The sequence below is a fragment of the Herpailurus yagouaroundi genome, unplaced genomic scaffold (assembly GCF_014898765.1).
Source record: "Herpailurus yagouaroundi ecotype Mexico unplaced genomic scaffold, PumYag 206, whole genome shotgun sequence".
In the NCBI taxonomy this organism is placed as follows: domain Eukaryota; kingdom Metazoa; phylum Chordata; class Mammalia; order Carnivora; family Felidae; genus Herpailurus; species Herpailurus yagouaroundi.
The window spans coordinates 7,927,876-7,944,258 of record NW_024412437.1 but is presented as its reverse complement, the minus strand read 5'-3'; the positions used below and the strand labels follow the sequence as shown (position 1 = coordinate 7,944,258).

Genomic DNA, 16,383 nt, shown 5'->3' with positions numbered 1-16,383 from the left:
GGGGCTGAAACCCATGTACTGTGAGATCACGACCTGAGCCAAAGTCAGACACTTAACCGACGCCCCTAAGAACACATGCTTATGCTTGAATTTGCTCCTGAGACCAAACTTAATCTCAGCTTAGATGCAGCCGGGGTGGGGTGGGGGCGGAGGGAGAGCTGCTTGCCTCCTTGTTGAACAAGCTGGTGGGTGTCTGAAAGTTGGGAAGTCTCACTCAGTGAGTCCAAATGGAGCATATATTGGCGACCATCCCTGGAGACTACTGGTTCTGGGGCCACCTGAGGTTGACCCTAATGAGGAATTGTTTCAACTCCTCTATTTGCCCATTAGATGAGCTCTGGGTGCAACAATTTGGATATGAGTAAGTGCTGTAAGGGTTTGCATCTGAGGCCAAGATTTTTGCAATACGTTGATGTTTATTCTTCTGGGGATACAGTGGATTGTGGTTTATAGCCAGGGGCAGAGCAATCATAGACTGCCAGCAGGAGTGGAAGCCAAGAGCAGAGGGAGCTTGATGGCAAAAACAGTGTCTTCTGGGGGATTTTATGAATGGCCCATGGATGTCCCTGAGAAAGTCAATGTAAAACATAGAAAGTCAAGTTTCCATATAATTCACTCTGGGTTCAGAAGGAAGATTTCTCATGGCAGGAGATTCACTAAACACACTGTTAGGTCCTGAGACAGCACTGGGTATTCAGCAGGATCTGGGTGGAAGAACTAGTTGGGGAATAGTGGAGTGATTTCTTGTTTCCAGAAGGGCTAGTAGATAGCTGTGTGATCTGGCAGGAGTCCTGGTGCCCATGGGTCATGTCTAGGTGATCATCTCCAAAACAATACTTCAGTGCAAGATGCAGGCATCATTAGAGTGAAATCAGGGGTTTAAGCAAGGCGATCCCGGATGCTCTGAGATTCTAACGGGCTAGCCAAGCCTTCTCCCTGAGCTGACAGGGCGCTGTAGCCATACCCAGCATGACGCACCTGAATGGGACAGATGGCATAGTTGATGCCGATAGCCACCAACTGGTCAAGTTCTAGACTGCTCTGTGGACAATGCTGACGAGGTCACCTGGTTCTACCAGCGTTGAGCTCATGGGTACATGGAAGTGTTGGTTCTGATGGACTATCTTAGCTCCAAAGCTGCTTAGATTATGTCAAGACAGACCTGCAATTGACACGTATTTGTTTTTGTATTCTTGCAGACTCTGACGTCCAGCCCAAATCCCTCTTTATCCCATAAGTATTTCAGATGGCGATGTTTTCTGTCAATTCCTCCCGCTGGACCTAATATGAGAGGCCACAAAGAGTGAGCATGTGTGTGTCCAATTGTATTGATGCCCTGAGATCTTTCTTCTAGATGTTCCATCCAGCCACTAAGTCCCCTTGTCATTGTCCCCATACCTAAGAGGTGGCATTCTAGGACTAATAACCAGTCAGAGTCCCAGTTCCACGTAACTTAGGGAAAAGTTTTAAACTTCTTAATCCTCACTCTTCTCACGGGGGAAAGAAAAGGGTCATCGTTGGAGCTAACATTTATCCCATGCTTACATGAGTGACTTCGTTGAATCCCTATGGTGACCCCATGAGATTGTGCTGAGTGTTTTCAGTTTGCCTCTTCACCCTGTTCTGGGTCCCAAGAGGCTGAGCTGTAGGGAACAGTGTCAATAGGTTGCCTTGCTCTTGGCTTCCAGTTGGGTTAAGCCAAGGAGGGCAGGAGACAAAGGTGAGCCAATCCTTATCTTTTAGAGTTACCCTGGCTGGTTGCATCTCTCCATCAGAATTCACAAGTACCATTAAGGGATATCCCTCTTCTGCATTCTTGCCCTTCAGTGCTGGGTGATGGCCCTGCTCTTTCCAGCCCTGGGGTACTGCACGATCCCCCCTATTTCCCTGCACTCTGCCCACTCCTCTATAAGTCGCTCATTCATTAAACTCTCCTTAAATTACCCAGTTTGAGTGTCTCATCTGTTTCTCCCAGAACCTTGACTGATACAGAGGTAGGTACTAATCTGATCCCCATTTTACAGGCGAGGAAACTGACCCTGAAGGAGGGCAAGCCACTAAGTCCAAGGGCTTCTACCTAATAAGAGGTCTCCAAACCCAGGTTTGTCTGAGCTCAGAGACTAGTGGTTGATGACTGTACCTCAGCACTTCTGTATGGTCCCTTATTGTGTTGGCTGTCCCTGGCAGAGACCCCAATAGCTCACCAGCCATGGAGCACTGCTCTCAAGGCCTCCTCCATACCCCCTGTTCCCTAAAAGGGGGGCCATGCAGATACACCCGGTCTCATTCCGTCACCCTTGGGACAAAAGACGTGAGTCTGTGTGGCAGATGATCTGGTCTGGGATGCAAATGGTATTGCAGTGCGAAGAAGCCACTTGAGAAGTGGCTGAGCATGGCTTCATTGTCACTGTGTCCCTTCATCTGAGGGACATGGCATTGATGGAATGTTCCATGAGATACAGGAATTGCAGACCTGTTCGCCTCATCCTGGAGTCATTCCTGAGAGCATGTATTTACTTCCAGGAAGCCCAGGAAGTTGGCTTAAATCCTGTCCCGCACTTCTTCAGAGCTAGGTCTTAGAAAATGCAGGTGCAGGGGCACCTGAGTGGCTCAGTTGGTGAGTGTCCGACTTCAGGTCATGTCATGATCTCGCAGTTCGTGGGTTCAAGCCCTGCATCGGGCTCTGTGCTGACAGCTCAGAGCCTGGAGCCTGCTTCAGATTCTGTGTCTCCCTCTCTCTCTGCCCCTCCCCTGCTCACACTCTGTCTCTCAAAATAAAAAGGAAAGAAAAAAAAAAGAAAAGAAAATGCAGGTGCATAAGATTGAGAGGATGCTAGGCACTCTCCTGTTTCTGTGCATCTTCGTTATGCTTTTTGTCACTGATGCTTTAATACGAGTAGAGTTTAATTGGTTAATATGCTTGATATGCACTAAGCTTCCAATATTGTTGAAAGAATGAATGAATGGGATAAGAGATCATACTCTGAGAACACTAAGAGGCATTTGAATCACTTCACATCCCTCTTTCAGAACACAGATTAAGGTCAGGGCCAACAGAAGAAATTCGCTGAGAATTGAGTTATGCAGGGAATACTTTCTGGAAAAATAATAAACGATAATGGCTACCATTGGTGAGAGCGTGATATTTACCAGACATTGTGCTAAGGTTTAATATGCAGTATCTCATTTAATCTTTACAACTCTGTGAGACTGATAGAATTATCCCCATTTTACAGATGAAGAAGTTGAAGGTCAATGAAAAACTCTGCATTGCATCCAGATTTATATTTCTAAGTGGCCGCATTGGCATTACAAGCCAAATCTGCCTTCAGACCTCAGAACTTTGGCTAATTATTCAGAACTCTGGGTTGGATGCCTGGCATTTATGGTCTGTTAATTCGATCTTGTGGGTACGGTTTAGATGCTGCCCTACTGTCCCACCACACCTATAACCTCGCCACCCAGGCCACTTCTCTCCCCGTGCGATTCCTTCTCACCCGGTCCCCCTTTTCTGAGGTTTCTTTCTTGCCAGTTTCCTCTTCTCGTTGTGAAATGGTTTTCTCTCTGTTGCTGCCTGTCCCAGCCCTTAGGCGAGAGGCACTGAAATTGATTCGCTAGCGTTTGCCCTGACCTGTCTGTCGCATCTCACAGCACACCGGGAGATGCTTTGCCTCTCAACCTTATTAATCATTTCAATTTGACATTCTGTGTGTTTTATGCTCTTTACTTCCGCCCCCACTTTGCCCCCATTCAATTATGTTTACCTTTTAAAGCAACACTGGAAGGGGAAAATCTATTTCTCCTGCCAGATGTTAAAAAAAATAGAAAAGAAAAATACTCCCTAGACACACACATGCGCGCGCGCGCACACACACACACACACACACATTTCTGCCTCCAGTTTTCCTCTTTAATGTACACAGATAAACAGGAGAAACGAGCGAACCCCGCCTTCTTGTTTTTCGTATGAGAAGCTGGGATGTTGTCCTGGTGTATGTGGACCTCTAAAGCAATGTGTCTCACACTTGAACATGCGTCTATAACACCAGGGGCATGACATGAGAATTCAGATTCTCATTCGGAAGATCTTGGGTGGGATGTGAAGTTCTGCATTTCATGCCAGGGAATGGCAAGGTACAGCTTTAAGGAAGGCGCCAAAGTTTCCTTCCCCCTGCCCTCCGCGTCTCCACTGCTGTGTGCCCGACGCTTCTCCGTTCTCCGGCGTGCAGGGAAGCGTGTCCTTGCCGGGAAGCTGTTCCGGGCTCCCCAGCTCAGCCACATCTCCCACAAATGCTGTGCCTAACTCAGTGGCATCGCCTTTTATGACTGAGGGTCTTTTATGGTTTAGGTTGGAGTCTCCCTGCTAAGCCCTTCCAAGGATAACAGTTAGTTGTCACTGGCTGGGAGACAAAAGAAATGCGCTTTGCTGGAGCCAGTTTTCCCCCAAACGCTAATGGTACCTTTATCTCCGGGTAATTAAAGCTCTGACTGATGAATGCATAATTATGCATAAGCCGGACTGAAATGATCACCTTGGTCTTTTCATCTTTTCGCTTACTTCATTTAGAGGTAACAGTCTCAGGCCTGCTTCGGAGAATAGCTGTTTCGAGGTGTCTGGGTTGGGCGGGGTCACTTGGGGGCCCAGCCGCCACCACAATTGCTGCAGTGTGTGGAGGCCAGAGCTGTCTCTGCGTCCATGATGTAGTGGCTCTTTGGTGGCTGAGGGGGCCTTGGGGAAGGCATAAAATTTGTCAGGATTTGCCAGACTGTTTGGAAGTTCAAGCTGTGGCCCATGGGTCTGGTCCCAATTTGCCTCTGGATAAACGAGGTGACAAGGCTGGGCTCAGTCTCTGTCACTTGGGCCACTGACCTCCTCTCCGCCCCTCCCCATTTGGGGACAGGCTCATCCTTCATCTGGGCTGCCCTTGAACATAGCGAGGCTCGTATCACTGTCGCCCTGTGACTGTCCCACCTCATGTCTGGGTCAGGGCTGCCTTCAGCCTTCTCTCCTCCTGGGCAAGTGTTCACGGAAGCAGGGAGAGCCCTAGGGAAGGCTCCAGGCCCCCAGACACCTCAGCAGGAAGAGGCCCATAGAGTGATGGCAGAGCTCATGGGTTTCAGACACGAACTGAGCTCAGAACCCTCTTTCTCCTCACATGATCCCCTGCAACAAATGACAACTTGTGAAACTCTTCTGAGCCTCCTGTTTCCCACAAGTGAAATGGAGAAGATAATTTTGCCAACTTCATGAATTAAGTGAAATTAAGGCTGTCTGGGCTTAGCACATGGCCTGGCTACTGTCTGGGACGGCCACTATAGCCTCATGGGCACTGGAGATCCACAGGAACTGTTTGAGTCACCGCTTTCGAGGGGTCTCTCCCCGCCTCACAGGACCCCCAGAACTGCTGGGAAATCTGAGACCACGTGGGATCGAGGCCACAGGTGCAATTGGACTGTTGCCTTAGATGGTTGGCGTGGGTTTGCAGTGAGCTTTCTTCTGACCTCCACAAGCACAGGGACAGTCACGTGAGGGGTGATTCCCTAGGCCTAAAACTACATGATGAAAAGGGAGAGATCATCAGAAGGCATTGAGGAATAAGTGGATGTTTGATGGGGAACTACTACGTGCCGTGCTCTGTGTTGTGTATTTTCATATCTTCACCACAATCCCACGTGGTAGATATGAACACTTTCATTGGACACACAAAGATACAAAGGCTTTGAGGGGTGGCTCCTGCCCGTTTATACACTGCTAAGTAATCCATATAGGGCCCCTCCACCATCCCAAGAAAGACTTGGACACCACCGTCCTCCTGGGCTTTCTAGCTCCTTTTTTTCTTTTCTCAATTCATACCCAAGTTTCTCAACTGTACCTCCCTTCCCCTAGGCTTCCATTCTCAGCCCTCTAGTGACACTGTTACTCAAAGGTCAACAATGACCTACCTCTTCGTTGTCAAGTTCAATGACCTTTTTTCACTTAGTCTTATTCTCTGGCACATTCCACTGTTGATGGAAGCTCTTGCCTAAGGCTCTCAGACAATCTATTCTACCAATTCACTTCTTCCCTCTCTCTCTTTCTCTACTGACCACTTCCCCCTCCCCCACCACCCTCTACTGCCTCTTTCTTCCTCCTCATATTTATGAATCTGGACCGATTCTTAAATCACATTACTTGACAAACTCATCTAATATCACAACTTCTGCTCCATCCTTTATGCTAACCATTGTCCATACTTGTATTTTTCAACTTTTCTTCTAATGAGCTGTAGGCATGGACCACCCCCCCATCTGTCTTTTGCTAGACATGTTGCCACGATCTCCAGTTTCAGAATTCCAAAACAGAGGTCCCCATCTCTCTTTGAATTTTCATTCACTTTCTGACTTCTCTGTTTTAGCCAATGGATTGAGACACCTCAAAGAAAAATCTCTGTCACCTTTGACTACCCTGCATTCTGATCTTCAATATCAACTTAGTATCTGAATCCTACAGCTTCAGTTCCTGACCTCTCCATCCTCTCCCCGTGGTGAGGCTCTGACCACCTCATGCCTGGCTTATGGGAGTGATTTTCCCAAGTGTCCACACCTCTTCCATTGGCTCTCCAGACTTGGACACTCTACAAAACACAGTGAGAGTGTTTATTCTTCTGGAAATGCCGCACGTATTATACTTGTCTGCCCAGAGAGCCTATAAGATCAGTAACACGTGCCTTAACTTGATTCGAGAAATTCTCCACAATTTCCATTCTTTCCTAACCTGCTCTCCCACCGATCACGTACAGAACTCAGATCAAATCAATTTAGACTGTGTTCTAATTAGGATTAAGTTCAATTGCCAGTAACACTGTAGCCTAAAATAACAGTGACTTAAACTACATAGAAGCTCATTTCTCCCTCTTTTCAAAGCCCAGGACAGGAATGATAGTTGTACTTCACCAAGTGCCCAAAGACCCAGGCTCCTTCTATCTTGTTGCTCTGCTTCGTGTGACCTCCATTCCCAAGGTCACCCTGGATCCGGATTAGGCATTTCACATCCTGCTGTCAAATCCACAGTCCACCCAGAAAGAAGTAGGAAAGGTGAAGAGGGAACACAGACATTCCATTTAAGGACCTTTTTGGAAGTTGTATAGATGGCTTCCACTTAAATCTTATTGGTCAGAATTTAGTCACATGATCACATCCAGGCGCAGAGGAGGCTGGGAAATGTATGCTTCACTATGACAGGGCATGTGCATGCCTGGTTAAGACTCAGAGTTTTATTACTAAAGCAAGAAGGTGGGAAAGGCTGTTGGGAACAGCCAGTAATCCTGGCTAGAGTCAATCCTTTCATTTGTTCACAAGATGATATTTGGGGAACCATGCTGTGCGGCATAATGGTCTCCCTTGCCTGACACGCTCTCCTGCTTGTCTAAGTCCTGCCTGACAGGGAAAACACTCTGACTAGGGAGGATGAGCATTGGCCCCAGAGTCACACAGAACCGGGTTCAAATCCTGGTTTTACCACCTTCCCTCGCTGTGAGACCTTGAACTCACTCAGTGACCCGGAGCCTCAGTTTTCACCTCTGTCAAATAGGCTGACAAAACTCATGTTGGTTCTCAGTATGAGAATCCCATGGGGGCAGTTTTGAGGAAGCACATAATACAGGTCTGGCATCACCTATGCAGCTGAGAAATGAAGGTGACTGGTCTCATCAATAATCATGAGATTTACTATATTTTCCCAAAAGGTTCAACTCAGATCCTTTTTCTTTTGCAGAGAACGTCCTATCCATTTCAGAGTTCCATTTCCATTTCAGCCACTCCTGCTTTCAGCTCTTTCTAATAATACAACTACCATTTAAGACACTCCTGTGAAAAGGAAGTCAGCTGGTAACTTATATATTTATTTATTACCCTCAGAAAAGTTGAAAGAATAGTGCTTTGACTTTTCGTGAACTGTCACCTTCAGTTATTACCTCTTCATGCACACATGCACCGTTTTCTCAACTAGATGAAATGTGTCTCGAAGGCAATGCCTATTTTAAACAGGAAGTTTCCTTTGTTTTTGATCCTTTGCTTTTTTTTTTTTTATCCTCTTAGTACCTCCAATGCTGCTTAAGAAAAATGTGCATTTCACTTCTTCCTGTCTTCTCCTGTCTTTGATGATTTCCATGGATGTCTGAACAGCTGAAGGCAATAAGGAATGTACAGAATAAGACTTTAAGACTTGTCAAAATTGTCTGTTATTGCTCTCAAGGCACCATCCCCGGGGCCAATGTGCCCTTCTGTAGTTTCCCTGTACATATCCTAACTCCCCATAGTATTTTTAAAACAAGCAAACAGCTGCAAAGTGAGTGAATGTGTGAATGAATGGATGAATGGCCCCGGAGATCCAGCTTACGGTGATTGGAAGCGACTGAGATGGTCAGTGAGAGAGCACAGACTTGGATGTGTGTGAGTCAAGGGATCTGAACTACGTCCTGCAACAGCGAGCTCACCCAGGGGCGACAAATGGTCCTGAAGATGCTTCGGACGCATCTCCCATTTTCCCTAGGGAAGTACAAATGAACTAACTTCCATGCCAGTTCCCCCTTTTAAGAGAACTGGATTGCTAAGACAGAACATTTTCCAAGGCTCTGCGGAAGCTTGATTGGCTATAACTGATTGTCTTCCTCTCGTGGTCACTGCAGGGGGCTAAGACGGCCTCGCAGCAAAGGCAGTCAGAGAACGCCGATCTCCTTCAGCAACCTACCTCTTTGGAGTAATACCCCCCGCCCCCCAGTTGCTCACTGGTAAATGATAAATGATAAGTCCACGTGCAGTGTTGGGTGTCCATGTGACCAAACTTCCAAGGTAGGAATCGTGATTCCGTTTTGCAGGTGAGTTTAACAGAGGAACAAAGGGGATCCCAGGAGATCACACAGCTCCCAAGGAGCAGAGGCTAGATTTGAATCCAGGTTTGTTTAACCCCACAGCTTTTTTTTTTTTTTTTTTTTTAATTCTACTGTGGACGACCCTCCGTGAATTTTTCATTAATCGAGCACACGTTTGAGAAAACATCCACAGAAGCCGGTATACTGCAAACAGGAAGTGAATATGCATTCTGTTACTCTTCAGTAATAGGCTGGTCAATTTCTCACCGCCCCTCTCCCTCCCTCACTGCACTCCCAGAAAATAGATGTGACCCTAGACAGCAAGGAAAATCTTTTGGCTTGTTCTTTGCCCAGGCTCTAGGGGAGCAAGAATTAACATAGCCATTTTTATTTATTTATTTATTTTTTTAATTATGTCTACTTTATGAAATGGCCTCCTCTCAAAATCACTGCTTGGCTGGAGATGATCACAGTTAGGATGCCCGAAGGCCGGCTTGCCCAAGAGAAAGAAAACTCTCACTGAGTCAGAAGTCTTTGCATTCTCTCTCCTCTTCCTGGCACACAGTCTATATATTTTAGAGTCCATAATATGCATGTACACCCATGACACACACACATAATAAACCAAGCAGATACAGGACATTATTATGCCTTGTCTGGATCACCAAATAACGTCCCGGCAGAACAAAGGCTTCTAGCAGAAAGATTGCAGACGACGTTGTCCTTTGTCTTGCTTTCCTCTCCTCTTTTCCCTTCCGCTCTCCACCGCCCTCCACCTGTCCCTCCTTCCCCGGCTCCGAGCACTCCATGTCAGGACTACAAAGCGTCACATTCCTCAACAGGCTTAATCTCTGCAACATTCCGGCCTTGGACTTATTAAGAGGAGATTGTGCAGAGCCGTGATGACGGCTAGATGGAGACTTTTCCTGGATAAAAGGTCCTTGCCTGGGATTATCGTTACCTCATTTGCGGTAATCTCACCGCCCCCTCGGCTGATTTTGCCATTTTGGGGGCCGGCTGGCGTGGAGGCAGGTGCAGAGAGAGGGCTCAGCAGGGCTCTCGGAATGGACAGCCGTGAGGGGAGTGGGCTGGGGAGGAGTCTGAAACCTCTAGTCCGCGGAGGGTAGAGTCTGAACGTCTGAACAAGGCCCTGCTGCAACAGCCTGGGTCAGGGGAGAGTCTCTAACACTTTTCTTCAAGATGCAGAACGAGGCCAAACCGTTCGGTGGGCTTTGAGGCTGATTGTAACGGTGGGTCCCGGTGCACTGAATGGGCAGCATCTGGGTCCAAAATAGACAGTTTCTCTTCTGTTCCAGTCCTTTCCATGTTTTCTACACTTGCTACCTCCAACTGTGTCTGACAGAGGCGTGTGTCTTTCCCCAATTACTTGATTATTTCCACTGATATTCAGATAGGTAAAGGCGGCAGGGCATATGCAAAGTGAGATTTTAAAGGGCTCAGATGTAACATGTCCTTCCTGCTGATGGGAGAGAGATGTGAGGTCACTCCCATCACTATCCATTTAATAAGGATTTTAGGTGTTGACGGCAGAAGACTTCTCATCTATGAAAAGGGTATCCCGGTAGCTATGTAATGGCATTGGCATCGAGTGCTGAGCAACTTTATGGCACATGGTAAACAGGGAACAGATGGGGGCTACTTGTGGCTGTTGAGATTGAGAATGTGTCCCAGGAGATACTGTGACTGCAGAGATTACCACTGTTTGAATGCCCACTGGATGCAAATGGTTTTTAATCATGGCGGAACACCAGGATTACCTGGGGGAACTTATTACGTATATAGCATCCTGAGTGCTCCTGTTTCAATACAGTCCATAAACTCTAGTGTCCCAGCTGGGGCACTAGATGAACACTGAGGATGGGTGGATCGGAGCAGGAAGTGAATGGTGGTCTGGAGCTATAAGACTGGTGGTCCAACCACAGGGGGCAAGACCTCTTCTAGGTCCATAGCAAATAGAAAGGGAAGGAAGGGATAGATCCATGAGACATCTTGAAGAAGAAAGGACACATTTTAGTTACTTACTGCCTGTGGGATATGGAGAGGACACAGGAAAAAGTTCTGTGCTTTCAAAACCGGGTGCCTTGGAAAATAGACACGAGGGAGATACGGAATCATGGAAAATGCTTGCATTGATGGGAATTAGGCATACGGGGAGGAGAGGAGGGTTTGAGGGAAGATAACCTGGGTGTGTAAAGATTCACAGGAAAGTTTGGAGACTAATGAAAATACCCAACAGGAGACTTGGGTAGATGGGGAGAACTTGACTTACAAACATGGGAACCAGCTGCACACAGGTACATAATCAAAGCTCCAAGAATGAATGAGCTCTCTGAGGGCTGCAAAGGAGAAAGATCATGTTACTGAACTAACACTCTACGCTTAGTACTCATCAGAAAAAGCAGTAAAGAAAAACAAAAACCAAACCCACGAAGTGCTCTTATTATGAGGGCATAGTGGGTTCACCGGATGCCCAGCACACGAAAACAAAGACCGACGGCGTCTCTCATAAACGCTGGGACTCTCCCATGGCCGTCCAGAGTCCTAGAAGGTACCCAGTGGCCTTGAATGTGGCTGCCACAGGCTTGTTTCCTCTCAATGCAGAGACCAGGTTTGAGTGTCCAACTTCCTCCTCAATGCAGGACATCTGGCTCATTAAATTTCCTCTTTGATGTCTTTCCTGGAAAAACGTCATCTTAATTTCTGCCCCTTTCCTAAAACTTACGTGGTTAGAGACCCTCATGTTGAGGGCATTTGCAGATGCCTTTAACACGCGGCACTTGTACCTAGAGCCATTTTCCCTCCTGGAGGCTAAATGTTTACTCCAGTCATGTGTATGTTCTAAGGGAAGGGGCTTCAAAGTAGAAGTGCCTAGGTATTCTATGTCCAGAGACTAATCATGTCATTTCTCTCAGTCTCAGTTTCCTCCACCAGCTAGAAAGGAGGTAGAACTAGATCTTTTGAACCTATCCAGCACATTGTCTTTCAACAGTGTTGTGTTACTTGTTTCTTCACATCTGATTTACCTTTGCATTTCCCCTGACCATTATCCATATTGGATACCCAATAAGTGTTTGTTGAATGAATAACGAGGTATTGGGGTACAAACACCAAAATCAACTAGGATATGGTTTACTCCTGAGCCCTGAGTGTACCTCCTTCTTTCTCTTTTAGCTCTGGGTTTCTCAAAATCTGTTCCTCAAACTTCTCACCCTGTGGGATCCAATAACACTGGGCCGTTAACAAGTGGTGGTATGTGTTTGTGTGTGTATGTAATTTCTTGTAGGGAAATGCTGTGCTCTACTTACTTTGGGGGATTCTGTGTTCGAAACAGCGATGAGCAAGGCTCTCTTCCTGCAGGGCATCTCAGAGCCTTGATCACACTAATGTATATCGTGAACATATACATTAGTGTATAGCTAATGGTCTAGCAAGACCCACTATTGAATAGGCAGCCTTTCCCAATTACATTTGATTGCAAGGATCACCCTCACCCATTTTTAAAGAATATTTCGAGGAAATAATTTTCTGCATATTCCACTTTGGGAATCACTCACTAGTTGCTAGCGTACAAAATAGAATTGTATAGACTTCTATATTCTATAGAATAGAATTGTAAGAAAAAATACATACATTTGTATACTACAGTTGTAGTATACATGTATATACAACTAGAGGGTTTTTTTTTTATTAGTTAAGATCTTTGGGGATCCCAATTTCAGATGTTGTCTCTTCCCAGAAGTGGAATTTGAAAGAAGCAGCAATAAGTCTTTAGTGGGCCTTAGGATCAGGATATTTCAACTAAAGTCTTGACAATGTCCATACAGATTTTTGAAGCATGTTTCATTCCATTCAAAATAGTGTTTGTACTGCAAGTTTGAGGCTCCTGTAAAGAGAAGTTAAATCAAACCCCGGCACACCCTGAGTGCTATAAAATTACTCATGAGAAACTTGTTGTCAATTACCAGAGTAAAATAATAGGGCGTTTTTTTTTTCTCTCTTTATTTAAAATACCACTTCTCAGCCAGGCAGTCATGAGTGCCGTCAACAGCCGGATGTGTTGTTTCCCAGCAGGGTTGGGCAGGTTGCTGGGGCTCACCCAATGGGTGGATTTATGGCTTAGCTGGCATTCTGGGCGACACAAGGCAGTCTCGTGAGGAGCTGCAGGAGGAGAGAGCCCGTGCATGTGACCGGTCCCATTTTCTTTCCTAAGATGGTACCAACCTCTTGGCCGCACAGTGGCTGTCCGTGCCCCTTGAAGATTTCTGTTCTGACCTTGATAGGCTTTCTGTGACCATGCTGGGATGACTTCTCCATGCTACCTATTGCTGCCTCCTCACCGTCGAGATGAATGGAGAGCTCCCACAGCCACGGAGAAGCTGCCATGTTGGTCTCTGGAGGAAGTGCTCCTTTTCTCCACTCTTAGGATCCATGACAAGGAAACGAATGCCTTGGCAATTGAGTTGGGGTTTGTTCGTGGCTCAATCCAGATGGCAAAAAAGGAAAGCCTCAACGAATTACCATATTATAACATTTCTAAAACACTCCCAAATCACTAGCTCTCAACCAGCAAGAAGCATTAGCTAAGAGACCCAAGTTATGTTCTTAGCTATTATATTAACCAGCCATTTTTTAAACTAGCCATTTGAACATTATTTCACCTCTTGAGTCTGGATGTTCTGAGCTAAAGAATATCAACACTTATAAAGTCTCTTCTGGCATTGAATACTTTTACTCATATTCTAGAAGATGATACTTAACAACAATACTGTGTGTTGAGCGTTATCACTTATGTCACACACAATGGAGAAGCGGGGCTCAGAGAGTTTGAGTGACTTTGCCCAAGATCACACAGAGAGGGAGAGACAGATTCTGGAACTAAACCCAAGTTTCCGACTCCAACTTTTGCACCCTTCTTCCTCATTACACTGAGGCAATGGAACTTGACAATTCAGCTTTTAACATCATCTTACTGTAGGATTCAGTGCCCGCGGGGAGGCTGTCCCCTGCACACAGCGGCCAGCCAGAATTCAAAAGGGCCATCTGAGGACATTTCAGCCTTTTATCCAGATAAAAAATGGAGTCAGAGTTCCCTCTTCGAATGTACTCCGGAATCATTTGGTCTTGCTTTTAATCAGCCTCACTATCGATGAGGCACCTTTCCTGGAACCTTTCTTCTGCTCTCTCCTGCTACAGAGCTCAAGACAGTTTTTAAATTTGTATTTCTTTTTAGCCATTGGCTTAATTACACAGGTCATTGATCAGTAAGTCTGTCTATTTTTCATCAAGGACTGGAACGCATGAACGCCAACAGTCAGTATGGATTCTCCCCCCTTTGATAAGACTTACTTCTCTCTTACTTTTCTCATGTGTGGTTTCCATCTGAGTCTGCCATCCACTTCCCCCTTCCTAAGGCTTCAGATGTGCCCAGGGTCTAACCCTGACATGCCCATGACCACCGTACTGTTCACTTAGCTGCGTATGTCCCTGTGAGGTGTCTATCTTCACACTTTCTGACTCTCCCTCCCTCCAGCTCTCTGAGTTATCCGTCCCCCTCTAGTCCTTCGTGTTGCCCCTACCATTTCACCCCTTCAGTTCTCAAGAATCTGAAACCTGATGCCCAGCCAGCCTGTCTAATCCTGTTCCCTGGTATAGCAGGGGCTGAAAAACCTGCACCCCAGAGCAAAGAGGGGGAGATGGGCACCCTCTCTTTCTCTTTCATTCTGACATGCCTGTCAACGCCCACGGGGGTGCTTTGAGGCCAAGAGGCCAAGGGAGTCCCAGATTGTTATTTCCCTTCATATGGTTTGGGGAGCACACTTACTTTTCTTGGAAAAGGAATGGCCAAGACGGCATGAGCTAAACAGAACCTTATGTTCCTGGAGGAGAGGAGAGGAGAGGAAGAACTCAGGCTTCACTGACAGGATTACAATCCTGGACACACCGTCCATTAGACAGGTGGCCATGAAGCCTCATTTACCCTTACCATCCATCTTACCACTTGAAACCTAGAGATTCCGATGTCCTCACGAAGTCTGTGAAGTTAAAATTTAGAGATATGAAGCATTTTGAAATAATACATATGTCACATGATTTAAAGGATAGTTACTCTTCTGGAATGCATCACCTCTGTGGGGGGGAGGGGGAGTTCCTCTGGGGGAAGCATCAAGTCCCCATGGGCTTTCCCCGTTAGCTATATTCTGTTGTGGTTGATTGAAAAAGACCAATCGATTTTGATTTGTTTGGGTCATGTTGTGTAATCTATTCATGTCCGTTTTCAGATGTGACAATGATCTATCACTCACTGATCACAGGGTTTGTGTGAATGATCTGGTTGGCTAATTGAGCAGCTTTTTTTTTTAATGTTTATTTTGTTTTTGAGAGATAGAGATAGAGCACGAGCAGGGAAGGGGCAGAGAGAGGGAGACATAGAATCTAAGGCAGGCTTCAGGCTCCCAGCTGTCAGCACAGAGTCCCACGTGGGGCTCGAACTCATGCACCGCGAGATCATGACCTGAGCCGAAGTCAGACGCTTAATCGACTGAGCCACCCATGTGCTCCTGAGCGACTACTTTTTTTAAATGTACATCCCTCCCACATCCTCATGCTCAGTCAAGAAGAACATTCTTCTTCCACAGAAACAGCCAATTCTCCCATCAAGTTATGTGAGTAGCTGACCTCCCCTGTTAAAACCCTCATCTCTTGTTTGCTGTTATTTTTTAGGTATGTAACATACATCACACAATAGGGGAAGTTTCCAGAACTCTTTTAGTTATTCCCCTTACTTATATGTCACGTCGTCATGAGGAGGAACTCAAGGCAAGCTTTGTTCCTGGGAAAAAGACCCTGTAAACAACATCTCAATTACCAGTTTGCAGTGAGGTAAACTGAGGAAAGATGAGGTCACCAGCACTACCTAATTATAACTGTCACCATCCAGCACTGATGGGTAAGTTTCGTCCACTCCTAGTATACTCTTATGTAAGTAAATCTCTGGAATCCAACATATTGTAATATATTAATTCCAGGATTATCATTTTCAAAAGAAAAAAAAATCTAACCACGCTCTGAGGAGGGATGTGTTTTCCTTGTATAAGACCAGATGGGGGCATCTCTGAGAAAAATACAGCGCTGCTGGCTTTGGTGAGGAGGGCTTGCTTCTTAGGTAACTTGTGAGTATATCAGCGGCAGCCTCCTGCTGAAGAAGGTGTAATGTGAACTTGAACTCCCACCACCTATGCAACTCTTGGGACTCATTTCCTTGAGTTTCCAAACACACATAGATGAGATCCTTCGTTAGCATCTAATAGAATGCTCAGTTTGCTACATCTAAGTAAGAAATGAGGGAAGGGTAGATTTCTTGAGGAAAGAGCGTGGGGTACGTTCTGGAGGAGCTCACGGGAGGATACGGGGCCCGAGGAAAGGGACGGACAGGAGAAGGGGTATCTCCACATGGGAACTCTACTTTCCTGAGTTCTGTGATGCCTCTTCACCTCGGTAAGGTACAAGGAGATAA

General features: G+C 46.2%; 1 long non-coding RNA gene across 2 annotated transcripts in view; it reads left to right on the top strand.

Moving 5' to 3' along the window:
• Nucleotides 1-16,383, top strand: part of LOC121015363 (uncharacterized) — a 337,292-nt gene that overhangs the window by 270,223 nt on the left and 50,686 nt on the right. The gene's annotated exons all lie outside the window — the stretch shown is intronic.